The following is a 19,996-nucleotide window of genomic DNA, read 5'->3' as shown; positions in this document are numbered from 1 at the left end:
TTATTTTGCATATTAAAAGGCTCTTATAGTACGGACGACGAAATAACTTTGAATTAATTAGCATTTACCGAGCCTCGCCCGTTTTTATATAAATGTATTGAGGCGACGTAAACATAAGATCGCATTATACAAAATAATCTGATATTTTATAGAAATGTAAGTAATAAATTTAATACAAGTAGACTTTATTTTGACAATTATTTTGCAAAGGCTTCCAGGAAAAGTCAATCGTTGAAGCTACATTTTAAATATTTAGTCTATATTTAAAAATAAAATTGCTTTAATTCATTAATAATTTTTTTTTTTAATTTGAAGAAACGAAACGGGTAATATCCACCTAAAAAAGGGAGTTTCCAAATAGGTTAATCAATGACGGAACACGAAATCAGTATAAAAAAAACAATACAACAAGTTCATGTCAAGTTCAATATCCTCTTCGGCCCTTTATGACCGAGATAAATTAATACAAATGTTACATAATATATATAATATCAACGGATTTAATACCGGAAAAATACGAGTTTTCTTAATGAAATAGTTCAATGTTAAAACATTTCAACAAAAAATATAATCATAATTCAACATAGGTATATGTACATTTTGAATTGTACATTTTGTTGCTAGAGTGGAAAATGGGCACAGTCGTTTCGTACGGCGTTATTTCAACAATCTAACGCAGTGTCTCTGCCAAGGACTCGCTTTGTGTGAACAAATCAATGCGTGTAAATGCCATTTAATATTGAATATTCATTGTATTGAGAATGGATCGTAACGTTGGCCTAAGCGATTATACAAATATGTTTAAAAGGTTAATGCAAACAGCTTTTGTATTTGGCATCAATATACGCTTGGCACCTAAATTTCAGTTCCCAAAATAAGTTGATAACTCAGATATGTGTATAATAGTTAGTAAAGTGTACCTAGCTTAAAATTGTTGGGTTAATTTCAAAATATTAAAAGATTCTAACTTTTTTTTTGTTAAATACATTAAATATTTTCTAAAAATAAAATGTATTAAGCTTATTTGATATTACAAACACGTGTAAAACTAAGCTACGTAGCAGTATATATAAGAAGTAATTATTCGTATTGCAAAAATCTTAGAATGTATAACAATTTGGCAACTTACTATTACATTATGATAACAGAATATTAATTATTTTATATATTATTTATATACAATATACGTATGTACATAGGATTATGAATACCTATTTCTATTTTATTTTTCGTCTAGATAATTGAAAAAATTTAGCTCAGCTACCTGTCTTACAATTATTCACCGCGGTCGATGTTTTTATAGAAGCTAGTGTTAATAGTTTTTATATAAAATATAATGAAAATATATGTTTATTAAAAACTAAATACACAGCAAGTTTTGTAAACAAAGATAGGTATGTTTATTGAAATTCAACATGCAATTTTATTGTATGACCGTGGTGTATGAGACGGATGAATCTGGCTTATTTCCAATTTCCGATAAATTTAATAAGTATAAAATAATGGCAGATAGACGTTGAATAACAAATATATCCTAGTTTGTATAAATATTTAAATGGCATACATATTTCAAACTATATCAAACAACGCGGTTCTTCGGTTAAACGTCAGATACATTGAAAATAAATGAACGTAGAAGTAAAATGTCCCAAGTGCATGTAAGCCACAATATTCGAAGCTGTTTTTCGAAATTAATTATAAATATGTATCGCGATATGTGTTAACTTATAAAAAAAGGTTTTAATAGCTTATAGATTCGATAGAGTAATTCGTGTCTATTACACGAATTAGGTACTATTTACTTAAAAAAATACTTACGAAAAAAAAATGCAGTTATTTGTTAATATTTCATTATGTTGCATCAACAATTGTTAAGCAATTTTAAATGAGACACATTTGATTGTAATACTTGAAATTTACTTTCTTTTTTATGATTTCTAATTTAAATATTTACATTTTTTATAATTCATTTAATGCACTTCTATGAAAGTTAGCAGCTATGTTTTGTAAGAAACAAATGCAAACATTTCGAAATTCAGGCATCAAAGTCGATCGAGTAAAATTTTTAAACCGATTCACAGTGAAACGATACATTGTACCTTAAAAAGTATTATTATGTCGAATTTATGCGTCGAATTTATGCGAATTTATCATCTCAACATAGTATGCATTATTAACTAAAATAAAAAAGTTTCTGATATCTTAAGAATCTACTCTTACTAGTTCTACGTACATTATAAGTTTACAAGTTTGATCGAATATGTAAGCACTCGCTTATTATGAGGTCAAATCAAATGAGTTTTGGGAAATAAAACCGATACAAAGAAAAACAATGAAGTGCGCTGAATACAAATGGCAGTAAATCTTATTGATTTTTGGCTCTTTAATGTACCTTCCAGTATCAAACAAGATTTAATAAATAAATAATAAACCATTCCGCCACCTTCAATGTCTATGCAATAAAGTCTTGGCACACGTTATAATCTGAATATAGTTTTAAGATTTATGTAGTTATTAATATTTATTTGAATATCATACACCTGTTTAATAAAATCAAACCGAAAAAACGCCATAGCTACACGGGCAAAAAATCGCATGAGCAAAATAACGCCAATAAGAAACTGATAAGTGTTCACGTGTTTGAATATATGTAATAATTATAAAATCATAGAATCGGCTGCGATGAGGTCGGTTCTTGGCTTGCGACGTTTGTCAAGGTCGTAGCCGAATTTTTTAAAGCAATGAGAACCTAAACCGGATTTAAATGTTAATTTTTTGCATTACATCATCAATTTAGAAGATTCGTTAGATGTAATCTGTTCGTTCGTTAAGACGTCAACTGAATGCGACGCACATGTGCGCAGGTGCGCTTCGAATTTCAACCAATCTATAACCAAGAATGACATCCGTACATATCGTGTGCAAAAATGACCGATAACGGCTGTAAATCAAAGTTATACTATACAGGTATCCCTTTTCTACTTTGATATTTTGCCAAATTTATGCAAACGAAACTGATTAATTTAATACTTTACACCCCGTCGGCTTTTATTAATAAGACCAACATATTATACTTAGAATTTATTCAGCTAATTATATCGATGGAATCGAAAAGAAAACCGTCGAACGTCGTACTGAAAAATTACATCAATTATACTTAAACTTGGCATCGGTGGTTCGTATATTAGCGATAATATATATAAAAAAATATACTCAGTTACGACTTAAACTTAAGCCGTTGGAAGAATAGTTTTTAAAATATTAAAAAAATGCATCTGTCACGTGACGCGCGGCAGGCGTGAAGCATCGAACGTGATGGTCAATAGAATTTATAATATACGAAAAATCGGTAAACAAATATGATCGAGAATGAGTAAAATAGACAAAAAAAAACTTAGAGTTTCTTGACTAAAATAAAAATATCAATATTATTTTTCTCATTATTATAATGACATATAATACATATCACTCACACCTAAAGTATTAGAGAAGGTACACGACGAACACGTCACGACATTTGCCGTCACGGCATACGAATCGGTATCACCCCCATACGCGCTAAGGAAAGGCGCTTGAAGTAATAAATAGAAGACGTACTTGCAATAGGTAATCTGACAATGTCAGTTTCAAAATACCTTTCAGTATAAATGGTAAGAACATCGATGATGTGCATCCGGCAGAAGTAATAGTTTATTTAAATGATTAGTACACTTGAAGTATTTCTTCGCGGTTGTGTGCTACCCAGCTTTAAACGTTTGTAACAAGTTTTAGGATGTCACTATGTCGTCTTTTAATTAACTGTGCTATTCATTACTTGTAATATACTTAATATTTTTGTAAATATGTCATAGGTTTTACTAAGTAAAAACTCTTTAACCTTATTAAAGACGAGCATAAACAATAATGAACAATTACTCACTGTCCAAGCTCCTCAGTAATTTTACTATACATTATCAATATCCAAACGTGTTAAACTTGGTCCTTCCCTAAACGTATTTTCCAAGACCAGGAAACAATGTGAATGTTACACATTAAATCTTAAATAATGTATATATTCTTTGAGTAGCTATATATTCAGTTAATTAAACTGTACATTATTACGTTTTCGTAATTATAATTTTAGTTAGATGTTGAGTTAAGTATGTCACGTCCAAAGAACATTTCAGTAAGACCAGCACGAGTGGTCGTATATCCACGCCATAATAAATGAAATGCAGGCTGCGAGTGCGGAAAGTCAAGCATCATAATGGAACCATGACGCTCTGTGCATCGCTGATAAAACTTAGCTAGACGATTTATGACAGTAGTTAGTTCCGCTTCTCAGCACCAACAGAAAATACGTGATGTATGTATGTTTACAATAACTTGCCACAGCTTCCGCTAGGGCTGAACGTGTTTAAGCGTCCATTGATAAACAAGTTTCTAGAATTTTTATATTTACTGCATTTCGATAAAAAACATCATCGTTTTGTGCTGAAATTATGAATTATTTAATTTTTAATGATAATTTATTGCGTGTTTTGTTCCTTAAGCTTATTTTAGCCATCGTTAATATATACTTTACTTATTTATTTTGATTATATATTATACTAAAAACGCATATTGGTATATTTCTTTGGAGCTTAAAAAATTGTGTATAATATGTTTTTATTAGATAATGAAAAGCGTTTTCCATTATGTTTATTTATTTTTATAAGGCACACCAACGATAGATTCATAAGTAATTCCTATGTGTTCTAACTATCAATTATACATATGTACGAATACGTTATTTATATCCAAAATAATAACAGGAAGACGTATTTAAACTTTGTCGTTATAATTATTAATTTAATATTTGAATTATTAGTATAGCCTAGTTAAATTGACAGTTATTCATATAACTTTTGCAATTGCAATATGCAATTCAAAAGATCGTACAAAACATTATTATAGAACGCAAATCGGATTATTAAAAAAGTAAAATCTACAAGGTTTCGTTAGCGTTTTAGTGTACTATATTTATAATAAGAATTTGCTTGTCAAAATTATTTCATTTCCTGCGATAAAGCAAATGTTGTCTCCTCATATGGGCGACAAACACGTGATCCATTTAAATCCATCCAATAATTTCCTTACTTTGTTATGTAGACGTCTCGTGAGGAAATAACTTGACAGACCGACAATTGTGCTCAGACGTATATACACCGTCACAATTAAACTTTTCAAAATATATTTCTTGTACTGAATTACAAGGCCGTGTTGCAATTTTATTATATTTAAATATATTATATACAGTGTAACGAATTTATTAACAGCGATTGCTTTAAATATTGAGCATTACTTTAAATGCTCAATGCCATTATTTGTATTTAAATAATAATAAATAAAAATATGCAATGATAAAACAGTTGAATACCATTTTACTCCTCCGTTTATCAAACGATTATTTTTTAATTCATTGTCTATTTTCAGTGCTAGCAATAAAAAAGTTGAAAATAATAATGGAATAAATAACATATTAATTCACGTGTTCCTCAAATTTTCAATTCAATCCGTACAAGACATGTAAATGTTGAACGTCATTATTTGTTATTTAAAATGGAGTTTGTTAGTAATATTAGGTAAATGTAACACCCTGTTATCCCACTCCTAATAAATTACTTTATCGTTTGGGGCGAACGAAGTCAATACAAAGGAAAAATTTATAACGCGATTAAGTTCAGACGAATATCGAATAATTTTTTTATTAAAATTTAAATGCAATTTTTTTTTAACTGTCGTATCTCATTTCCCAAAATAATTCGGGTTAGCTATTCTTCCTTTTAAAATGACGATGTACATAATATGTTCCAAATCTTCATCTGTTCTTTCTCCTCATTATCATTTCCTACGCCGTTACGGATAATGAATTTAAATGCTCATTGAAACTTTTAATAAATTTGATCATTTGACCATCGATTACGACCTACGTGGTCTATCTATTAGACTATCCACTCTTATTGAAATTTTATTCTTATGTCTTGAATATTTCTAAGTATTTATAAAATAAATTGTATTTTTAATCTATTAATTAACATCTTCATTAATATTGTTGAATGTTTGAGATGCATGAATGACAAAATAAACAATGTTTTATTCTATTGATAATAGTCAGGAGTTTATTTGTATAAGTTTTATAACACTATTCGAAGGTAAATTGTATTTTAATGATGTAAAGACACTGAGATAGTAGCGTTTGTAGAGACTTATACATAATTATATATTTGAATTTATATTATCAAATATCGTATTAGAATTATATATTATATGATAATTGTCAGTTCGACGTAAGCCTTATTCTTGAGATTATGAGAACAATCCTTAAAACTTAAGCGAAGCCGAGGGGGACAACTATTAATAAAATACACATGAATTTATCTTGAAAGAATATTGATTCGAATGTAGCCTTTTTTTTAAAACAAAAGGGGAAGTATGCGGAGGGTCGAGTAATGACGTAATGATTACAACTGTCCTTTGTATAATTAAATTTATAAATAAGAAATTCACGCTAAATACATTGCATTTGTTTTGAAGAATAAAGTCAAATTATAAAGTATCACGGGGTAAAATATAAAGACGAACAAATAACCAAACTGTCTTTATATGTTGTTTTTTTTTTTATGTCATAGGAAGGCAGACTGGCAAATAGGTCACCTGAGGTTAAGTTTCACCACATTCCCCATATTACCAATGTATTATCAACCTTGGGAACTGAGATGGGTTGTCTTTTGTGCCTGTTTGTGTGCGTGAACAGAATACTGCTAAGTATTGTTGTTTGTAACAAACTCGACTGGGTAGTACTCTACCCAGTCGATTTTGCATTAGCCCCTACCACCAGTAAGTAAGTTTAATATGTCTTGTCAATATAGTATAAAACAAAATCTCTTTCGTAATTCTAGATCGGTTTGAGTAATTTGTTTTGCGTGCCTCATCTCGGAGAAGTACTGTTTATTGACGATCATAATTACTTTTTGCGCGATACACGAAACGTGTCGAGGTGAAGTTGATTATAATATAATTAGTGTATTCGCATTAAATGTACGATTACACTTGATTTCCATAGAATTATTTGATTATACAAAATTTAATACACGGTGACATTAATTTGTCAAGTGTTCCTGTAATTAATATTCGTATTACAAAGCTGGACAGTTTCTATATTTGAATGCAATAATCTTCACTTCTATTTTATGCTATCAGTAGCTGCTGCCAGTCATATTCGATGGGCATTAAATAAGAAAAAATGATCAACGGAATTCAAAAATTAATAGTCATAATTAATCATATCTCGGGACATCTCGACGTGAGGTGAGAATACAAAAACAACCTGAGCGGGATTCATTTGCAATTCGAAATTATAATAATATAGTATGTTTGAATTATTTTAATACATGGACGATCCGGCGTCAATTGTTCTAATCTCATAGGTTCAGTCGTTTCACGAGATTGAAAGAAAAAAAGGGCATTATAAATATATCGAGATTTACGTTACAAAGGCCGTTTATTAAGATGGTTGAAAGGTCTATTATAACTTATCGCAGCTTAAGATCGGACTATAAACGTCAATGAAATTGTTACTTATATGCGTCCTTGGTATCTTTCTTTTAATTTTTTCGTTTAATTTTCTTCATTTTGTTCGGCGAATTTAATTACATAAAATATCATCGTTGCATCATTGCATCGAATATAAATTATATAAAATAAATACCTAAAATAGATAAATATTTGTCCTGTAAAGCCAAAAGTTTTTATTTTTCCCTCCTTTTCTTTACTTTATTCTGTGTCAATCAAATTCAATCGTACCTTCAATCACTGAATCGTCATTTTATGTGATAAATGACTGTAAATAAAAAAAAAAAAAACGTTAAAAGTAATTATTTTTAATCAAACCTGTCATAATCACTTATCACGTATTATGAGGCAGAATCCTGTGCAATCTTCTGTTTATTTATATGATTTTCCTTAATCTTTATTATCAATTCGTTTTAATAAATAAATCTTTTATTGCATAATAAAATAAGGACGATATATGGGCTAGTCTAAAAAGTCATAAAATTATCTAGTACATATCTTATACTAAAGAAATGGCAAGGACAAGTATTTTGTACTACAGTTTTTTTTATACATATTAATATAGAGAAAAGAAATGAGTGTACATAGACTTTTTACATTGTCAAAGTATGCACTAAACTAAAGCATAAATGTTGACATAAAAAAAAAATCGTCAAAAATTCTAATAAGCGTAATTCCATAGAAATATAAAATCACTTTGAAGTGTTGAAATTATATTCATTGCCTCAAGTATCCTGTAATAAATCATAATTAATCATATCTCGGGACATCTCGACGTGAGGTGAGAATACAAAAACAACCTGAGCGGGATTCATTTGCAATTCGAAATTATAATAATATAGTATGTTTGAATTATTTTTTTTGAGTTATGAGTGAGACAAATATTTTGTGATAGTCGGAGAAATAAACGCTCAGGCAGATTTTCCGACTTGCGTTCTTTATATTTAAATCCAGAGCGGGAAACATTTAAATTAGTTTATACAGACATACCACATCGAAATGAATAAAAAAAACTATTTGATTGTACGTGTTCAACTCTGCCTGTGAACTGCTGATGTACTGTCAACCTTGGTATATTGGTTGTTGTGAATTTATTAAAGGTAATCTCTACTTACTACAAGTTAAGTAATATTTCGTGATACGATGATTACTGAGTTGCTTTGTACGAATATAATAGTGAATATATCAAATTTCGTATACATTTTAGCTTTTAATCAGCTGTCCGACTTCCTGTATACTAGAAAAGACCAACCTTTATCAACAAGAGGTCGTCTCATGTCAGAAATGACTAGACAATGTTTTGGTTTACGTACAATAAAAATCAAGAAAACATATTAATTTAATATTGAATATGACATAATTCTATGATATTTGAGCTGAACTTGATAATATTTTTTTAACTTAACTTAGCGGCTCAACAACGCGTTCGTTGGTGAGGAGCCAACTTATCCCAGTCAACGTTTTTCTCAGTAGGATCAACAAGAGTGTTGGTCGAAAAAATCTAGCAAAGTATCCATTTTTTTTTAAATACACGAAACAATCTCGAAAAGCAAGCAATGAATGTAGAATTTCTACCATTTAATGCTATTAAAACATCAACTTATCTCTATCACGCAAATTTACGATAATAAAAAACATTTTGACACGATTTCCATCTGATGAACGTCGATATGAATAATTAGTTTACGTTTATAAGGACAATGTACTTAATTTACATATACAGGTCAAGGATCTTTCACAGTTTCCGCATCATGTCAATAATAATGATTACAAATTACGAAGAAAACGAAGTTATCTAAACACGTCTTTACATTCGGAGTAATATGGGAAAACATTCGCGTGCATGGCGAAATATTATAGCTGTACCGCATGTAAATATCCCTTCTAATCAAAGTTTAATGATTCTTAAGGCCATGTTTAATCCAGCTGTTCTCATCGCGACTCTCAATGTTTCATTCCGCGTTCATCTGGTAATAATTTGCGATGTCCTGCAATCAATTATATGTTTAAGTGGTCTCCGAGGTAACGGTTGGTACACAGCACGCCACCTAACCGTTATTATAATCATATTTTTAGTTTTATACATACTAACATCAATGTTTTGTGTTAATTATTTTTATTTTTAACATACACTTTTGCTTTGAAAGTTATTATTTAGTAATTATATTTTACGATTCATTCCATCTTTGCCGGGCTAGAAATTATTCAAAACAAAAAGGCATTTTAGGTATGTACGCACTGAATGTTTATATGCGATTTTAACCTATTTCTAGTCTTATCGATTTGTAACATTGCAAGTGTATGTGAATTGGATGACAATACAATAAATTTTGTAACAACGACCTGATATAAAGGTGGATAGTAGAACAACCTTCTGGAACCTTCTAGAAATCCTTCAAACATTAAATTTGTTTATACATACTGTTCCACATGCGTATGTTTCAAAGTATCATTATTTAAATCATCAATTACAATCTCGGAAATTTAAGGATACAGACAAAGAAACGATACGAAAACAATAACATGTGGAAGGATCAAATTAAGCTTATACAATTAAGCGGCGACGATAACAAATGGTCAAATCCATTAAGCATCCCGAGAAAAACAATTGACTCGCGTCACCGTCGCTTCAAGCGCTTTGATATGTATTAATTAACGAAAGATCCTACCGCTTATTAACAGCCGTGTGATCGCGAATAGATGCGGTGTCATAAAAGAAAAATAAACCGACACGTAGATGTTTGAAATAGCAAACAATGATCATTGTCCTGCGTTTTATTAACGCGCAACGATCACCGTCGACGTTCGGACTTTCTCACGATTCTCTCTTGAGCTCTTTCATTAAAGAGATTTTTTTTTTTAATTTATTGATAATCGGTATTAAGACTAATAAATTGATGACTTGATAGTAAGATGACAAAATAAGAAATAGTAACCATACTTGCATCTTTACATGGTCCATATGCTTTCAAACTTGGGAACTATCACGTTGTCTTTTGCTACACTTGGTGGCTACACTTACTTAGTGGTGGCTGATGGGCTGGCACAAAACCATACCACCAAGTAAAATCCTTCATACACACATATTCATGGTATATTAATGGAATGGTATCTTTCCGTTTAATCAAACTTATATTTGGTTCTTTATAATAAAGACTGGAATGAAATCAGTATTTAAAAATAATGATCTATATAAGCACGCATACGTATATCTGCAGATTGAAAAAAAAACTTTTTGTGAAGATGTTCCGTTTCAATTGCACCACAGATAATTAATATAATTTAAATACATGTGTCAAGTACACATTATATAGGAGTCAGATTGATTTATTAAAGCTGTCTAGACAAATAACACGCCCTTGTCCTTACGTAGGACGTGAAGTTCTTTATCAGATGAGAGAAGTTTTCCTCAACTCCTCATAAAGTATGTACTACGCAAGCAAAGTCGTATTCTAGGCGAGAACTGTTATGAATACTAAGTGATTGTCGGTACAGAATTAAAAATATTTATTAGAAAACAGCCTTTGCGTTCTCGAAAATGTAATTATTTATTTATAACTTAAATTTAATTATATTACAATTGCAATTTTTAACTAATTAATATAAGTATATTCGATAGGAACAGATTAAATATACGTATAGTCTATTCCAATCAAACCAACCAAATAGAAGTGTGAAGAAATACTTATTTATGTAATTACATTTATATTATAATTATATATTTAATAAACACATATTTTGTTATTGTATCCGATTTCATAAAAGTGTAATCGATTTCAGAACGTCATTCGTATGGCTTTAAAAAATAATACAAGATGTTTTCCCGCGCAAAATTATTATTAAAAATATTAAAGAGAGTCGCGCATGGAATGAGAATTTTGTGAATTAGATATTTAACTTCAGGGCTATAATATTTATAAAATAAAACAAATAATAAATAAATATTCTAATAATATATAGCTTAGCTATTATGAAACACCTTTATTTATAATGCAACACTATTCGACTAGACTACTTTTATCAATTTTAGTTTTACTTCCGAATTTCTGATAGCAGTATTTTCGATTTTCAAAATGGATATCGTAAAACCCATAACGAATATCAAAGATTATAGCGCCAATTCGATGCAAAATGTTATTTATTTGGCTTTTGTCCGCTTGTCGTTGTAATAGACTATAGGCACTTGAAACTTTATAAAAATATTTTGTTGGAGAAAATTGTTATTTTTTTATATGGCTGTATGTGATTTTTTTTTTATTTTTGTAAAGTTATATTTAAAAGGATACCTGACAAAAGATAAATTGTAATCGGATCCCAATATCACTAAATCTCTTTTCAAATCTGCACGAATAATTCTGTTTTGACAATGCGTTTATACGCCGTCTGGCTTAAATTGATGAGATGTTGGTTAAATTGATACTTGGTAGGGCTTTTTGCAAACCCGTCTGGGTAGGTACCACCCACTCATCAGATATTCTGCCGCAAAGCAGCAATACTTGGTATTGTTGTGTTCCGATTCGAAGGATGAGTGAGCCAGTGTAACTACAGGCACAAGATACATAACATCTTAGTTATAAGGTATGGTTAATTTTTCTACCAGCTCCAATGTCTATGGGCGGTGGTGACAACTAAACAACACGTGGTCCGCCTTTCTATTACATTTAAAAAAATGTGTATGTTTTTTAATACTTTAAGGTTAAAATATTGAAAAACAAACTATTAATTACTTTATACATTAATCAGCTTATAATCCTTAGTACGAGTATAATGTGCATTAACCCGCGGAGAAGCACGTGATATTGTTTATGGTTACCGGCCATTACATGTAATAACTTCTAATTGTTATAATTAACTTAATTCGCTGTATGAAATCTTGCCATGACATCTAATAGTATTATTATTTTCATTGATATTAATAACTGTTTCCGTCTCACACATTTCATTGTTTATTATTAAATAAGTTTTTATTTAAATTTATTTTTAATAATATTTTTTTTGGCTGTATGTGACGTTTTTTGGAAAGTCGGTTATTTAAAATAAACGATATTTAAATTAATGTCATTTTGTCATTTAACATTAAAAAAAGGTAATCTCAAAAATGTTGTCTTATAATTGGTGTTAAATATACAAATATATATTTTTTAAATTTAATTCTTCGGACAATGTTATCGTTCCAATTCACATAAATTTAGTCTTAAAACATATTTATCATTTAAATAAATTACGTATAAAGTGATATTTATTTAATAATAATTGTGTCTATTATGTCGACGAAATGAAATCGATTGCATTGTAATCACAATTCGTTCGAAATATAGACAACAAATGTCAACATAGTTATATTTTTCCTCGTATTAAATTCTATGAAATGTATTTATTACGTTTTTTTTTTCACTTAAGCAGTTCAATTTCAGTTGAGAAATGTCATTAAATGTAATAGAGTCATGAATAAAAAATTTCATGCTCAGATAGATACGACTAGCATTGTTTTCGGTTAGTTAATGTTTTGTTCGTATCATTTCGATAGTCTACATAATATACGAACTATTTAGACATTCATTATCTAACATTCATTTTACATCATTATTTCATTGTTGCTTAAAAAAACATTCGATGAAAATCTAACAAATGTAAAAAAAAAAAATTCCCACTGCTGGGCTAAGCTTCCGAATATACATGTAGCATTCATCCGACAAGTCACATTATCTTCTATCGAGATTAATTATAAAACATATACGCGTTCGGATTTGAATTCAAAATCTTTGGGTCTCAATTCACGCGTTCTAACCACTAAGCCGCCGGCTCTTAATCTATGTCCATCTGTTAACAATGAATTAGTATAATTTGCAAAGCGTTTTTTTTTTATGTAAAATAATGCGAATTAATGGAACTATACGACTTATTCATACCTTAAGAACAATACCAGTTTACAGGAAATCCTCTTGATTATCATTCAGATAAGAATAATATGAACTTCCTCTTATAAAAGCTAAAAATTCTCATAGTCATAGTTATGGCGAAGAATACAGATCGGAACATTGTATGATAAAAAGTAGGGGCCATGACTGAAATAAGTTACGTTACGGATACGGTACGCGTATCGGTAACTTAATAATTTTTCGACAGATTACAATTTCGCGAGTTACAATCGTAACGGTACGTACGTTACATGTATAAATGATTAAATTTCTTCATAGCCTTGATCGAATAAATAAGATGCATGAATGTTGGGATAAAACCCGGACAAGAAACACTGATTGAGAGATTTTAGGTATTTAATTTGTGTTTATGGAAATGCGTGAAGGTAATATCGTGATAAATAAAATGTAACTCTACCGCTCGTGCACATTTTACTAACGCACACTTGGGAGTTTATTAAGCCACGCTGCTCCAATTGTCTTTCACTTAAAAGGAGCCTAATAAGGAGACGATAGCCTGATTATATATATTAATCATGATATATCAGTTTCAAGTGTTAATGTTAATAGTTTACGAACAAGTGGCTAAATAACATTGAATAAATTTCAGATAAAAATGTAAGTGAGGGCGTTTTGATAAAACAAATTGACAGATGTTCTAACATTTATCTTAATATAGAACTGGTTTATTTTTTGTTACTTCTATGATAATAATTATGCGCAACGACTTTATTACTTAACCAGCAGACCCGGTCACGCGTTGCTCTAGCTACGCTATACGTTGAAATATATTGTATGATAATGTTTAACCGAAAATCTCTGAAACACATTGAATATAATGGTACAAATTTCATGTCAAAACATTCAGCGGTTATTGCGTAATGCGCGTTCAAAAAAACAATGATCTTTTTATAGATATATCAATAGAAGTGTATTTTTAGACTATTGAGACGATATAAATAATAAGAACAAGAAATATTTAGCGTCTTAACAAGATCTCTTCATTTAAGTTTAATAAGTTTAGTTCCTTAACTATTTTCGTAAAAATTAAAAAAAAAACATACGCGTCGAATTTCGTTCTTTTTTTAAATTGGACAATAATTATTTATTTGCTTATTACACATTTTCACAACTAAATGTCAACTGACTTCTCATGTCGTTAATGAATAGGAAAAAATGGTACTATTCAGAAATGGGGTTTAGACTAAAAACTTTAAGCGTCATTTTCAAAAAATACCATATTGTCGCTTTAGCTTTTCTTCATTTCCACTGACGTGCTTAACTTGTCTTTATAATAATTCATCTCGCGTTTTGCGCTGAAGGAAAGGTACATGCGTTCGGCACGCCATATTAAATTTACATATTAAATTAACATAAAAAATAAAATGTACACATACAAAACTAGCATCACACTCAAAAGATGTTCACTTAAAATAGGTATTTGGATGGATAGATGAAATTATAAAAAATAAATACTTCGAATTATTGAAAAAAAAAAACCTTCAAAATACAATTATATTATAATGTAAAAATAATCTGTATAAGATATTTTTTTTATACTTGTTACCTAAGAATGACGTCGAAATTTTTTTTTTTTTTTGTTAAAATTTTACTGTAATTAAAACATCGGCAAGCCATAGCACCATTTTTAAATGTTATGTGACAGCTTATCACTTTGGGGATACGCTGTATGACGTCACATGAAATGTTAAAATATCGATTACAGTCTGAAAGAATCTCAATGAAATTTGTATTTTAAAATCGATTGTGACACAGAGTTTTATCCGATAAATAAAAATACAGCAATATTAATATAGACCGTGTCGTGGTCGTTTTATAAACATACCCACCTACGAGTACACAATCAAATACTTAATTCGAGTCAATTCATTGTATTACATGAAGTTGTTTAATGCCTCAGAATAACACCAGTGATAACATCTAGATGGCTCCGTAATTACTAACTTTGAAATACTCTGAATGCGATGTTCTCGTACACGGAAAATAAATGCATAATCTCTGAAACGTGTATGCGGGTGTATTTGCATTGTGCAATTCAAAGAACCTTTTAGTGCCGCGTTTAAAAGATGTGCTAAAACTGTTTGAATTTAGAATGCGAATGAATGAACGAATACAGGAACGTAACGGTTTTTGAATTGAGTGTCACGATTTGTTTTGAGTAAATTAAATTAGGCGTTTTTTTCATGTTATTTTAACAGTTCTTTAAAAGATATATTTAATTTAAAATGAACTTTATATATATTAAAAATATAGTAATAAATGTTTTTAAAGGAGTATATTTAAATAGGAAAAAAAACAATGGTGTATAAAATGGTTTCGGTTATCTACGTGAAACGACTGGTCGCGATGCCGTTGTTAAAAAAAAAACTTAAGTACAATTTCAAATAAGTGAATAAATGTTGGTAATTTGAATAAAAAATCTATTGACTTGAAAAATGTATAATCATATATACAACATAATGATACGTTACGATGTTTTGGAGTACAGAGTGATGAAAAAAAATGGATGTGATAAAATAAATGATGTTTGGGATGAATTTACTTTTAAGACTATACTTACATAAGTGAACGAATTCAGGTTTCGATTTGAATCATAGAAATATAATACTCGTACCCACTTATATAATTATTTTAAGTATAACTATATATTTGTCTCAACTATGTGGTATGTATTAGCAATTTAGGAGACTATATTGCGTCAGATACAGTGGCTAGAACGCGTGCATCTTAACCGATGATTTCGAGTTCAAACCCAGGCAGGCACCACTAAAATTTCATGTGCTTAATTTGTGTTTATAATTCATCTCGTGCTCGGCGGTGAAGGAAAACATCGTGAGGAAACCTGCATGTGTCTAATTTCAACGAAATTCTGCCACATGTGTATTCCGCCAACCCGCATTGGAGCAGCGTGGTGGAATATGCTCCAAACCTTCTCCTCAAAGGTAGAGGAGGCCTTTATCCCAGCAGTGGGACATTTACGGGCTGCTAATGTTACACGTAGAAATGTTTCACTCAAACTCCAAAAAAAATATGACATTTGACTTCCAACGCGCTTAAATATATATTTAAATATTTGCATTTTTTTAAATGTTAATTTTATTTATCAGCCCTTTGACATCTGTCATAATATATCTATCCCTTTTAGTATTTGAAAATGTTACAAAATACGGTTTAAAATGATCACTACAAAGTACTTAAACAATATCTTTGTGACAGGCTATTTGCGAATTTCCATTGGACGTCAAGATTGTACTCAAAGATCCGTAAACGGAACAAAACATATTTGCACAATAAATGACGTTGTTTTTAAAAAAAAAAATACGCTCAAACATTTTACATTTTATAAATATTTTTTGTCATAGATTATTATATATTTAAAGCTGAAACTTTGAATTCTTAATACTGAATAATGATGTACAAATATTATTTTAATAAGATATTAAACGACGTGACCACTTTATTCTACACATTTAACAATTTACAATTATAAAACATTTTTGTACACAGTATTTGATTACAGAACAGTGTATAATTAGTCAAACAAAATTAATTATTTTATAATAATTTGTTATAGCTGCCTTTACCCGTATTGAAAGTCACTTTATTGAAATGATTTAATTCAGTTTAATGATGAATCCTCATTCACGTAAATACACTATCTCTAATATTGTCAGAATAAAAATATTGCTATCCCTTTCTTACATATAGAGTTGAAAAGTATACCTTTAGTTCAATCATAAGTTAGGTAGTAAATATTGTTCCAAATCAAAATTACAAATCTCCAGTTTTACAAATGCTGATCAAAGACAGGTTAAATAAATTAACGTATATCAGACATTGCTCATCATTTCAAAAAATGGCAATACAGCACGCCATTCTTATACATGATGTTGTTGTTTCCATAAATATACACACATTTTTTTTTAGTAAAAATGAACAATTATAGTTTTGACGTCTTTTGTTTTTAGGTTAAAACCACACATTAATTTGTTTGTTTTAACCAACATACTAAGGTAAAATTGTCCTATTAGCTAAGTTGAGACGAGGACGCGATCATTTCTGACCTTCGATGTTCAAAACATTCTGGACACAAACCGTTAAATGCGTGACGAAGTGTTTTTAATTATTGTGTATTCACGTGTTTCGTATTTGGGATTGTCATTTCTTCTTTTTTTTTTACTCTCATGTAATGCGTAAACGTATTGCACCATACAGCCAAGCCTTTATTGTTTTAAATGATTGATTTCAATTAAAAGAAGGAAGTAGTAATATACTCGTTTTTTTCATCAACGAAATAACGTACTGTTTGAATTTTTGCATTTTTGGCAATAAAACAAGATACTCGAAAAAATGAAAACATCGCCACATAAAAAAAAAAAACATATAAATAAATTATTGAAGATATATAAATACGGAATAAATACAAGTTTTTGCGAGGATATTGAACAGCGTCAGTTCCGCGAGAGACCAATAAAAGAAAACAGTTCACCGGAGAAAGTAAATGTGAAATCTTTGAAACTCAGACATAAAAATATATTTACCGTCCCAAAAGGACATTGCCATCGACGTTTATAATCTGTGGTATTTATTAAAATAAACGCGTGAGTGTGTATTTATTTTTTTTAAATATTTATTTACAAGATATTTGTGTTTTCTATACTAATATTGTGGTCAGCCGGCAGTGGAGTGATTGATCATATGGAATTAATAACAAAAAAAATGTACGTGTGCGTATATGGAATTTATATAGTTCTTAATTTATGTTGTTATTGTAAATATATAAAGAAAATACATAACGTCATACATTGAGTTGTTAAACTAGTTGATAAAAATTATATTTTAAAATTGTCTTTAGTTAGATTGTGTATAATATCACGATCGATTCGAGGATCGAGTGTCACTTCTTGCCATGACAATATTTATCAGCATAGTGACACAGTTACACAACGACAAACACGATACAAGACTGTTATCAACAGTTACATCTATTTCAAACTAACCTGTGACTTCCTCACCCTTATTTTTTTATGTTATGGGTCACCTGATGGTAAATGGTCATCACCACCCATAGACATTGACGCTGTAAGAAATATTAACAATTCTAACACCAATGTGATACCAACATTGTTACACTAACTTACTCACCTTTTAAACGGAAACACAACAATGATGAGTATTTTTAGTTAGTGGTAGAATTTCTGATGAGTAACTTGTACCTATCCAGACGGGCTTGCACAATGTCCTACCATCGAGTTAAAAAACGTTCAAGATAAGTAAGAGATAAGAATCTGAGTCCATTGTATCTTATTATATTATAATTATTGTATGTCCAACGTAAGTTTATTTCTGTTTTAAACTACGTCACGAAACGATTTAGATTACTTTCCCAGTTACCCAACTATTTATAAGGTCGAAATTTGCCGTAATGTTCGCCGTGCTGTGCGAATACTAATATAGATTTGTAAAAACTTTGCGTTATTCTAATGAAATCGAAACGGGTTTTTCGTTACATAATAAGAAATTCTGTCTAACGCGAGGATCTATCTCGACCCGGCTCGGTTTGATATTTGCGTAAATTGTACGTCTAAAAAAGAGAAAATGTAAATAAACAAATTATTTTTTTTATTCTATGACGTTATTTGAAAGATAATTTTGTTTCTTATTACAACATATATTAAACCTTAGCATTTGAAATATGGCATGAAAATTAAAAACACAGAATCCGCTAAACACTAAATTGTAAAGGTAGCAACAGACATTTGTCAAGGCTTCGAATAGTCTTATGTGAATAATTACGTAATGAAATACAACGTCGATGTGCGTATATGAAATACACAAGTCTGGCGTCTCATTTGTTCTTAGAAAAATGATAATTGTACGAAAACCTTCAACGGAATACATTCAAGAAGCGAAACATAGCGTAATCAGTGGACGGACAGGTTTATTGTAATTCACTATTTGTTTGTTGTCTCAGTAAAGTATGTAGGAAGCTTAGAAGGTTTAAGTTACGGATTTTCCCGTTATCGAAGAATCGAGTAATTAACAAGCCCAGTAATAATATCATCATACAATACTTCTATTAATTATATATAAATAAAATACATTCATAACGAATGTAATCAAAAAAATTGTATCTGCGCAATTCACATATAAAAAAAAAATTGAATCGATATCTTAAATATCTTTGAAACTTTGTAATATTCAAAACAAATTTATTGTAGATTCGAACGTTATCATGACTTTTTTTTTTAAATCAAATGTTGTACATGAAACTAGCCTTTGCTAATTTTTAAGGTCCCTTTCACATAAACATTAAAACTACAAGAAGTATAAACCACGTTCCATCGTCAAATCACAGACAATCTTGGAAACTTAAATTTAATATATCTCATGCTTAAAATAAAATTCTTGCAATATTTTATTCTGAGAATACACGTCGAGTTAGTTATAACAGCAATCATACA

General features: G+C 29.8%; 1 protein-coding gene across 2 annotated transcripts in view; it reads right to left on the bottom strand.

Moving 5' to 3' along the window:
- Positions 1–19,996, bottom strand: part of LOC125075803 (UNC93-like protein) — an 88,916-nt gene that overhangs the window by 37,225 nt on the left and 31,695 nt on the right. The gene's annotated exons all lie outside the window — the stretch shown is intronic.

This window comes from Vanessa atalanta, chromosome Z (assembly GCF_905147765.1).
Source record: "Vanessa atalanta chromosome Z, ilVanAtal1.2, whole genome shotgun sequence".
NCBI classification, from domain to species: Eukaryota; Metazoa; Arthropoda; class Insecta; order Lepidoptera; family Nymphalidae; genus Vanessa; species Vanessa atalanta.
This window is presented reverse-complemented; position numbering and strand designations above follow the sequence as displayed.